This window comes from Dipodomys merriami, unplaced genomic scaffold (assembly GCF_024711535.1).
Source record: "Dipodomys merriami isolate MVZ:Mamm:240054 unplaced genomic scaffold, mDipMer1.0.p SCAF_690, whole genome shotgun sequence".
Taxonomy (NCBI): Eukaryota; Metazoa; Chordata; class Mammalia; order Rodentia; family Heteromyidae; genus Dipodomys; species Dipodomys merriami.
The window spans coordinates 505,549-515,713 of NW_027206280.1; positions in this window are offsets into that span (position 1 = coordinate 505,549).

Below are 10,165 nucleotides of genomic sequence, written 5' to 3' on the forward strand. Positions count from 1 at the left end.
CTTCCTCTCTCACTGCTTAGTGGAATTATAAACATCATTTATTCTGTCCTAAATACCAGGCTCTTACCCACACTAATTTCACCAGAGTTTGGACTTTGGGTTTCATGGCTTTGCCCTTACTATTATACATATGTTATATAGTTCTCTAAATGGACTTTCTCCTTTCTTATAGGGACATGGAAAGATCATATTTTGCTTTTTGCTAGACTATGTGGCCCAATGTCTCATCCCCACCGGAAGATCAGTAGATACTCAGAAACTAACTAATGGAGATAAATGGTGTGCTTCATAAAGCTGGAATGGATTTTCATATATTATCACTAAGGGTTTGGGAGTGAGCAAGCAGAAAGAGTTGATTAATTTTATTAGTCCTTGCGACTTTTAAGGGAAATCTTGGTGTTCAGAGAACAAGTGTGCTGTTCCCAGGTGGCGATGATGGCATCATAATTGGGCTACAGGTGAGGGAGGACAGGGCTGATATTATGAAAGCATGTGAACAGTACTAAATGTCAGAACTCAATAAAAAGGTCCAGCATCCTTAATGATCCCTGAGCCAATCCTGAGGACCATGGGGCTGATTTCCTTGTAAGGCGCACTAGGATGGATGGTAGAACGTGGTTGATTGCAGCGTACCCCAGGATTCTGAGTGTCTTTGGGATGTCAACCTTGGTCAGGTGCCACAGTGAATCCTCCAGGGATTTTTTTTTTCCCCACTGAAATCTCTCAACCATGTTCTCATGGTGGTGTGGCCCCTTTAGGTACAGATAACTCTTGAGCCTTCACTGCTTCATGATCTCTTTGCTCCCATAACAGTTCTGATAGGTCAGTGTGGACAGTCACATCAAGAAAACTTGCCCAGAAGCCTGAGAAAAGAGGCAGGAGGGACGCCCTATTTGTTTCCCTTTGACAATAATTCAGACAGCATAGAACAGATCCTTTATGATTTCCAGTGTCTCTGGTGATGGAGCTGTGGATGGGCTGGGCCAGGGATGAGAAAACAACCTAAATAAAGCCACACAGAGGAGATAGTTTTAGGCTTTACAGGACATGCCTGTTATCAGTTGAAAAGTTTTTCCTTTTTCAAATACCTTTTTAAAAATGGAAAAACCAGGGCTGGGAAGGTGGCTCAGTGGTAGAGCGCTTGCCTTGCATGCATGAGGCCCTGGGTTCGATTCCTCAGCACCACATAAGCAAAAAGAAAAAAGCCGGAAGTGGCGCTGTGGCTCAAGTGGTAGAGAGCTAGCCCTGAGCTGAAGAGCTGAGGGACAGCGCCCAGGACCAGAGTTCAGGCCCCACGACCGGACCCAAAAAAAAAAAAAAAAAAAAAAAGGAAAAACCATGTCTATGTTGTAAGCTGTACAAAAAAGATTTTGGGGTTGACTTGACTGCTGGACAATTGTCCTGGCATTTCTTAGATGGCATTTCTATTTTATAGCTCTGTGGGGATAGACTTCAACTCATAAAAACCAATAGCATCGCAAATGATTTCTGTCTGGGAGGAACCTAAATGGCTCCCCTGTATATGAATGTTAACAAATTTGGTTTCATAGAGGTGCAATTGACTTCTTTGTCGTCGAGAAAAAGAGCCCCAGCTATCACAGGTCATTCATTGTCTCATCGGAAGTTAAGCACTCAGATATTAACGAATTTATTTGGTTTTCCTTTAACTGTGTAACTGTTTTTCATGTTCCTTTCTCACCTAGCCAGAACACTTACTGACTCATTAAAATGTAATGCTATTATTATCTTTAAGTAGGTGTACATGGAGGTTTTAGTTCAACAAGTCAGCTAATGAGGAAATGCAGACTGATTAATGTCACCCTTTCCATCATTTTTCCCTTTCTTAGTCCCATGCATACCTTTAAATTATGTGCTTCTGTTACTACATATATACATTGAATATAATGGCTATATTTGCCAAGCCTTCCTGTCTCCATTCATCTGGAATTTTGCTGTCTGTCCGCCTCTCGCTCTCTCTGTCTCTCTCTGTCTCTCTGTCTCTCTCTCTCTCACATTTTCTTGAACCATTCATCCATTATATGACTGTGACCTTTCCGGCTGTGGTGAGTAGTACAGGCAATGAACATGGATGTACAAGTGTCTTTACTGTATCCTGACTTGTCATCTTCTGCATGGATGACTGGCTCATCTTAATGAATGAACCAAGTAAAATATTCAATGCACATTTACTTTATGTTTACATGTGAGTTATAGTTTCACTGTTTCAGCGTTATGCTGTAGCAGAAGTGCTACCTCCTTTAAAGAGATTGAAAATTGAATTTACAAGTAGGTGAGGAATTTGTCAAATTGTACTAATACACAGCTGAACTGACACTAGAATATTTTATTTCTTTGTGACAGTGCTGGGGCTTGAACCCAAGGCCTTGTCCCCTCCGCTGGCCTTTTCACTCAAGGCTGGTGCTCTACCCCTAAGTCACAGCTCCACTTGCTAGAATATGTTCTTAAATTCCTAGTGAAGAAAAGGAACAAGCAAGCTGCTATTTGGCTCTGTGCAGCCATGAACTATCAGGAACAATGAATTTCCCTTGTCCTGGGAGAAGAAAACATTTCTTGAAAAAAGCTTTCTATGTCTAGAAGAGAAAGATTTGCATTTTCCAAAGACCTTACCTCTCAGGCTAGTTCTTGTTAGGCATGGTGGTGCATTTCTGTAATTTCAGTACTAAACAGAAGCAGGAAATTGAGAATTCAAGGCCAATCTGGGCTACGTAGTATGACCCTTTTTCTTTTCTTTTCTTTTCTTTTCTTTTCTTTTCTTTTCTTTTCTTTCCTTCCTTCCTTCCTTCCTTCCTTCCTTCCTTCCTTCCTTCCTTCCTTCCTTCCTTCCTTCCTTCCTTCCTTCCTTCCTTCCTTCCTTCCTTCCTTCCTTCCTTTTTTCCCTCTCTTTGCACTAGTCCTAGGGCTTGAACTCAGGGCCTGGGCGCTGTCCTTAAGCTTCTTTTGCTCAAGCCTAGCACTCTACCACTTGAGCCACAGAGCCTCTTCCAGCCCCCCCGCCCCCCCCCCCCGCCGGTGTATTTGGTACTGAGGAATAGAACCCTGGGCTTCATGCATGCTAGGCAAGCACTGTACCACTAGTCTGCATTCCCAGCCCCAGCATGACCCTCTTTCAACACACATATCCCTTCCCAAAAGAAAATTGTGAAATTTCTTGAGTAATGTGAGGAATGCTTCTCACATGGCTGGGAAATGTATCAATTATGGAGTTAATTAGTGTTGATGTTTAAACTCAGAATGGAGCCATATTAATCAAATGCACCGATTTGATGGGGGTTTGGTTAATTAGGTTCTGAAAATGTCTTCTCATGAACTTACTTGTTGCTAATGGATCTGGGATCATCTTATTGAGCTCTAAGAATTCCTTCCTTTCCTCTTTGCACCCTTAAGCCATATTTAATTCCTTCACATGGCCCCAGAGTCAGTAATGGGGCTTTTATTTATACACTATGTAATCGGAGTTAGGAATATTCACTTGTTAATTCAGTCCAGCACTTGCATAATGCATGCCAGAGAAGAGGTTGCTCAGCCAAAGGATTGTTAAACACTACAAAGGGGGAAAAATCACGTTGGTATTAATGAAGTGCGGGAGCCATGCACTGGTAAAAATAGTGCTGGTTAAAAAATTACAAATAAAGCATTAGGTTTGAAATGTTCACTATGAAGTCATGTAAGGTTAGAAATTAGAAGGTTTAAGTTATATTTCTTTCTTCCTCCGTATCCTTTTAATCAATCAATCAATATCAGTCTTTCTTCAGATTTGATCTGTAGGCGGGAAGTTCACAGATCTTGACTAGACAGTTGGATGAAAAATCTTGTGCCCAGGGAACCACTGTTCTAGGCATGATAAAGATTATTTATAACTGCCAAATAATTTCTCATGTTTCTTTCCAAACAGTTCCCTTCCTGGAAGCATTCACTTGCTGTTTTGTTTTTTTTCTCTCTCACCAGAGATGGATTAGTTTTTGTTCTTGAACTTTATATAGGTGAAATCTTACAAAAGATAACTCACTTAGTCAGTCTTCCTTCATTCAGCTCTCTTTGATGCCCACCCCTGCCCTTGTCTCATGCAGCAGATACTGTGAGGATGCATGACCAATCACTCAGGAAACAATATAATGTCCAGGAGAGTGAGCAATGGGTTTAATCAACAGACATGATTAAATGGAAGGGGTCTTTCCCATCCTCCACTTTTAAGGGGTGGTGGTAGTGGATGTAGATTGTGCAGCGTTGCTTGGGGATGGGCTTCCATTGCAGATCAAAGTGCACATTCAAAGGGGTAGGGAGCAGGATGTCAGGAAGTCGTAAGAGAAAGCACAGCGGCATCCATCCTGTCATTGGACAGGCAGGATTACTGCAGACGCTCAAGCACCTGAAATCCCTTGTCTTTACTCAGACAGGAGATAGGTGATTGCGCAGCCTGAGGTTTCCCGCTGGCAGGAGGCATTCTCCGGGTGCACGTCCATCCATACCTCCTGCATCTGGTACCCACATGTATGAATAATGTGTTATTTTTCTTTCTTTCTTCCTGGTGGTTCTGGAGTTTGGAGTTGGGGTCTCGTGGTGCTTGCTAGGCAGGCAGGCAACTTGACCACTTCAGCCACATTTCCTAGCTCTTCAGGCTGTAGTTATTTTTCAAATAGAGTACTTGTACCTCTGTCACCATCAGCCTGGACTGCCACCCTCCAGTTTATACCATACCCATAAAAATTGGTTGAGATAGAATCTCCCCAACTGCTTCTAGAGTGGCTAAGATTACAGGTGTGAGCCACTGCACCTGCCTGGATAGCTTTATTCTTTTGTTTGTTTGGCTGAGTCATATTCTATGGTATAAATCTCACACAGTGACCTTGACCATTGGACCATTTGGCCTTTTATGAATAAATTTCCTATGAATATTCTTCTCTTTTTTCGGTTGTGGGGCTTGAATTCTGGGCCTGGGTGCTGTCCCTGAGCAATTCAGCTCAAGGCTAGCGCTCTACCACTTGAGCCACAGAGCCACTTCCGGTTTAGAGTAGCGAGTTGGAGATAAGTCTCATGGACTTTCCTGCCCTGGGCTGGCTTTGAACCATGATCCTCAGATCTCAGCCTCCTGAGTAGCTAGGATTATAGATATGAGCCACCAGCACTTGGCCCTATGAATATTCTTATAGATATTTGTGTAGTTATATATCTTGGGGGTGAAATGACTAGGATTTAGGGTAGGCAGATCTTTAACTTTTCTTAGTAGTTTCATATGCAATATTTGGTAAAGTCAGTCTGAAGTTTTGGTTGTCTTAACTGTCTAGTGGTTTCTTAGTGTTATAAATTTGCATTTCTTTCTGATTACTAATGACATTGGATACCTTTTCCTCTTTGTATCGGACATTTATATATCTGGCTTTATAAATGTCTTCAACGCTTCTCCTCCTTTTCCTCCTCCTCCTCTTCGTTGTCTTTAATTTTTTTTTTCCCATTTTATTCCTTTTGGAGCTAGATTCTCACTCGCCCAGGCTGGCCTGAAACTTGCGATCTTCTGGCTGCAGCCTGCTGCGTGCTGGGGTTTCAGACATGGACCACACTACACTACCCCATGTGGCTCTTTTTTATTTTTATTTTTATTTTTGTCAGTTGTTGAGCTTGAACTCTGGGTCTGGCACTATCCTTCAGCTCCTTAGCTCAAGGCTAGTGCTCTGCCACTTGGTTTTCTGGTGGTTTATTGGAGATAAGAGTCTCTTGGAATTTCCTGCCTGGGCTGGCTTTAAACCAATATCCTTAGATCTCAGCCTCCTGAGTAGCTGGGATTACAGGCGTGAGCCACTGGCACCTGGCGGCTCTTTTCTTATTCTTAATTTTAGGGATTCCTTCTGTCAGTGCTAGGGGTTGAAGCTAGGGCATTGTGCACACTAGGCAAGTGCTTCCGTGTACACCCCAGCTGTGGAGGGGTTCTTTAAATGTTTTGAATTTTGTCAAATACATGTATTTCTAGTATTTTCTCACTCATTAAATATAGAGATCTTGACTCTCTTTTGAGTTGATTTTATTTTGTGTATATATAACTATGGTGTCAGTTTTGGCAATATGTCAGGTAGCACATATTTTAGTATTTGTGTTACTTCATTCAAGATTCAGCTTCCAGGGAGGATTTCTGGCGGCTGGGTGTAGGTGATGTGTCCACCCATTTTGCAGGTATGGGTTGGGGATTTTGACTGACCCTTCATGAGACTGGATTATCCAGAAGCAGGTAAGAGGATGCCAAGCTTCATGAGCTACAATAGAGTCTTTGTTACACGTAGAATAGGTGGTATGTTTTTGGAGAGGCAAAGATGATAAATAGCTAATGTATCAGGGTTTCAAATTTATGTGTCTACAGTAGCCAAGAAGGAATATAAGTGGGAGCACAGGTATTTCTTGAACTGGATACAAAATGATAAATGGCAATTTATCCTTTGCTACTGTGTTTGAAGAGGCAAGAGGGAATGGTGGAGGCTGGGGTGAGCTAAAGGGTTTGCCCCTGGAGAGCCATTCATGCTCAGATCTAGCATATTATAGAAAGGCAAACCCTGTGTTACAAGATGCTACTCTTCAAGATAAGGGAGTCATGAAAAATTTTATGTGAAATTTCATGATTTCAGACAGTTGATGATAAGAAATGTACTCATTTCCTTACTTATGTAACCGTGACCTCTCTGTACATCACCTCTACAATAAAATAAAATAAATAGAAAAGGACAGTTGACAAGTCATCTAATTTATAAATATAAGCAGAACGTGAGTGGGAGATAAATTTTACTCAGGAATGTCAGGAAAGATGCTCTAGCTTCTTTGACTCTTGAGAGGGACAGTGTGATGGTGGCATATACATAAAACTACAAAGCCAGGTCTTAGTTACTACTAGATGGTTATTTAAGTGTTTAAATTCCATCTCTGAACTAGAGGTATTTATTCTAGTTTTATTATGATGTGAGAGTAAGAAAATATCTAGCCAGGTGCTGGTGGATCATGCCTGTAATCTTGGCTACACAGGAAACTGAGATCTAAGGATGAGGGTCAAAGCCAGCCTGGGCAGACAAATCTGAGAGACTTTTTTTTCCAAGTAAAGTGAAAAGCTGCAAGTTCAGCTAAGTGGCAGCATCTCAGTCTTTTTTCTTTTTTTTTGGGGTCCGGTGGTGGGGCCTGAACTCTGGGCCTGGGAGCTGTCCCTCAGCTCTTCAGCTCAAGGCTAGTGCTCTACCACTTGAGCCACAGCGCCACTTCTGGCTTTTTTCTTTTTGCTTATGTGGTGCTGAGGAATCGAACCCAGGGCCTCGAGCATGCAAGGCAAGTGCTCTACCACTGAGCCACCTTCCCAGCCCCAGCACCTCAGTCTTGAATGAAAAAGCAAAGTAAGAGCTTAAGGAACTGAATTCAAGTCCCACCATATGCTCTCTCTCTCTCTCTCTCTCTTTCTCTCTTTCTCTCATATACACACACATACATACACACATAATATCTATAATACCTCACACACGAGTCAATAGCGTTCTTGGTTATTGTTTTTTCTTTGTGGGGATAGTAGTAATTATATGTTATTTACTTTAGAATTTTTTTTTTTTTTTTACTATTTTTTCCCCTAGCACAGGAAGCCACCCAACAGAACCTTCCACCTGGATCTCAGTTCTGTCATAGTTTCCAAGGCAATGAGACTCTGGTTGTCATTTTTTCCAGCTAGACCTGGGTCAAGCCCACACTGATAGAAACTCTGTCCTTACAATTAGTACAATTCTGCCACTCTTTCTGTGGCTACTCCAACAAATAAAGACAAATTCGGTGGCTTCAAACCATAAAATCTTACTCTTTCCATGTTTTGAAGTCCAGGAGTCTAAAGTCAAGGCGTGGGAAGACCAGGACCCTTGCAGCATCAAGAGAGAGAGACTTCTTTCTTGAATCTTCCGGGTCCTGGTGGTTCTGGGTATCCTGGTGTGTACATGGTTTTCTCCTTTTTAGACTGTTCTCACCATCCTGTCATTGGATTTAGAACCTACCCAGCTTCGCTGGGATGATTTGCTTTGCTATTCTTCACTGAAATACATCTATAAAGCTGGTCGCTTCTCAAATACGATCACATTAGTAGATTCTAGGGGTTAAGCTACAGTCACATCCTTTTTGAGGATTACATTCAAATACTATAGATATGCAATTGCTTCTATTTTATGAATGCATGTTCTGTTTTTTAAAAAATTGTGAGCCGTTGTACAATAGGGTTTCAGTGCACTTAGTTTATAAATTCGATGCATCTTCATAAATGTAATCCCTTCTACTGTTCTCCCAGATCCTTGGATGCACATTCTTATGCTTACATTCCTGTCTCCTACTGGCAGGTGACATGCTACACAATAAGGGGAAAGCTAGATAGGTTGGACATAGAGTCGAAGACATTGGTCTGTTTAGCATTGTCCTTTGCTCTCCAAAGAAACTTAGACATTGCAAATAAAGACATTTGTTTGAAAAAAAAATCAGTGTCATGTCATCTGGGCTTGATAGGTGAGTGACTAAATTGTATTCTTGTAGTGTCTTGGTAAAATTTGGTTGGACTTAAGAACCTATCTCTGGGAAAAATGATTTTGAACTTCACAGTCATTAGTTTTGTGTGTGTGTGTGTGTGTGTGTGTGTGTGTGTGTGTGTGTGTGTGTGTGTGTGTGTGTGTGTGTGTGTGTGTGTGTGTGTGTGTGTGTGTGTGTGTGTGTGTGTGTGTGTGTGTGTGTGTGTGTGTGTGTGTGTGTGTGTGTGTGTGTGTGTGTGTGTGTGTGTGGTGTGTGCGTGAGAGTTTATAATTGTTATAATTATTAGTATTTTTCCCAACTGAAAAAGGAGAGTTAGTATATAGTTTTATTCAGACAAGCGTTGGGTTAATCCATGCTGATGGAAGTAATCATTCCAATTTCTTTTCATTAGTCCATTATCCAGGAAAATCAGATTACAAACTCCTTGTATCTACTGTTGGCAGTGGGTTGGGAATTACAGAACAATTCTTCATCAGCACTAGAGTTAACAAATATCAGTGTTGGTTTATTATTTTACTTCTTAAAAATAAAAGCCCAACCTCTTCCATGGAGGCATTTCTTTTTAATTTTAATTTTAATCTTTGTGCCATTCTTGGGGCTTGAACTCGGGGCCTGGGCACTGTCTTTGAGCTTCTTTTGCTCAAGGTTAGTGCTCTACCACTTGAGCTACAGCTCCACATTTGGCTTTTTTGGTGTTTAAATTGGAGATAAGAATCTCATGGGGACTCTACCCAGGCTGGTTTTGAACTGTGATCCTCAGACCTCAGCCTCCTGAGTAGCTAAGATGACAGGTGGGAGCCACTTACGCTCAGCCTCATTTGTCACTTTTGCTATCAGCTGTGGCGTGTGTGAATCTGTTTTCCTTTTCTGTTCAGTTACAATGGAATGCCTTTCTCTCTCTGTCTCAATTTTATGAAATAGTGAGGCAGATGAAGCCATGTCAAGGTTATTAAGGCCTTCCCCACCCTTGAGGCTTACTTAACTCTTACTCTTCCTAATTTATCAAAGTGATTTAGCTGTGATTACCAAAGATTCCTTTGCTTTCACTGTTTAGACCTGTCCGTGATTGCCTGTTTAATGAAAGGCAGTAAGTTTAACCATTCCATTAAATTTAACACTCGATAAAACACACAAATCATTGGCCACATCAATACTGCATAAGTGTTTAATAACAGGAACTAGGGACTTACTGCACTTCAGAGTTTACAAAGCAATTTCTCCTTATTATCCCATTGAAGCTTTGCTGAAGGAGTGGTATCCTATCCATTCTAGGATAAGTGAGGATGAGAGTAGTTGACTATCTGATACTTCTTCATGGCTCAGGGATGCTAGACAAGGAACTCTCCCAGTAAGAGAAAGGGTTAGAAGAGAGATCAATTGCCAGTGTACCCTTGGCAACCTTTCAGTTGGTTAGGCGTATGTAGGGTGTTTTCAATTTATGAAGGATTTATGGGTCATAGGTCACCTATTCCAAGGGAAGGATACATCAGTTGCATGAGACACCATCCCTTTACTGATTGCTTGTTGGTTAATTTGTATTAATTGCACCTGTGGATGGATTCCATGGTACATTTCCGGGCAGGCAAACAGTGGGCAGTGGTCAAACCCATCCTCCTTGCATGCATCC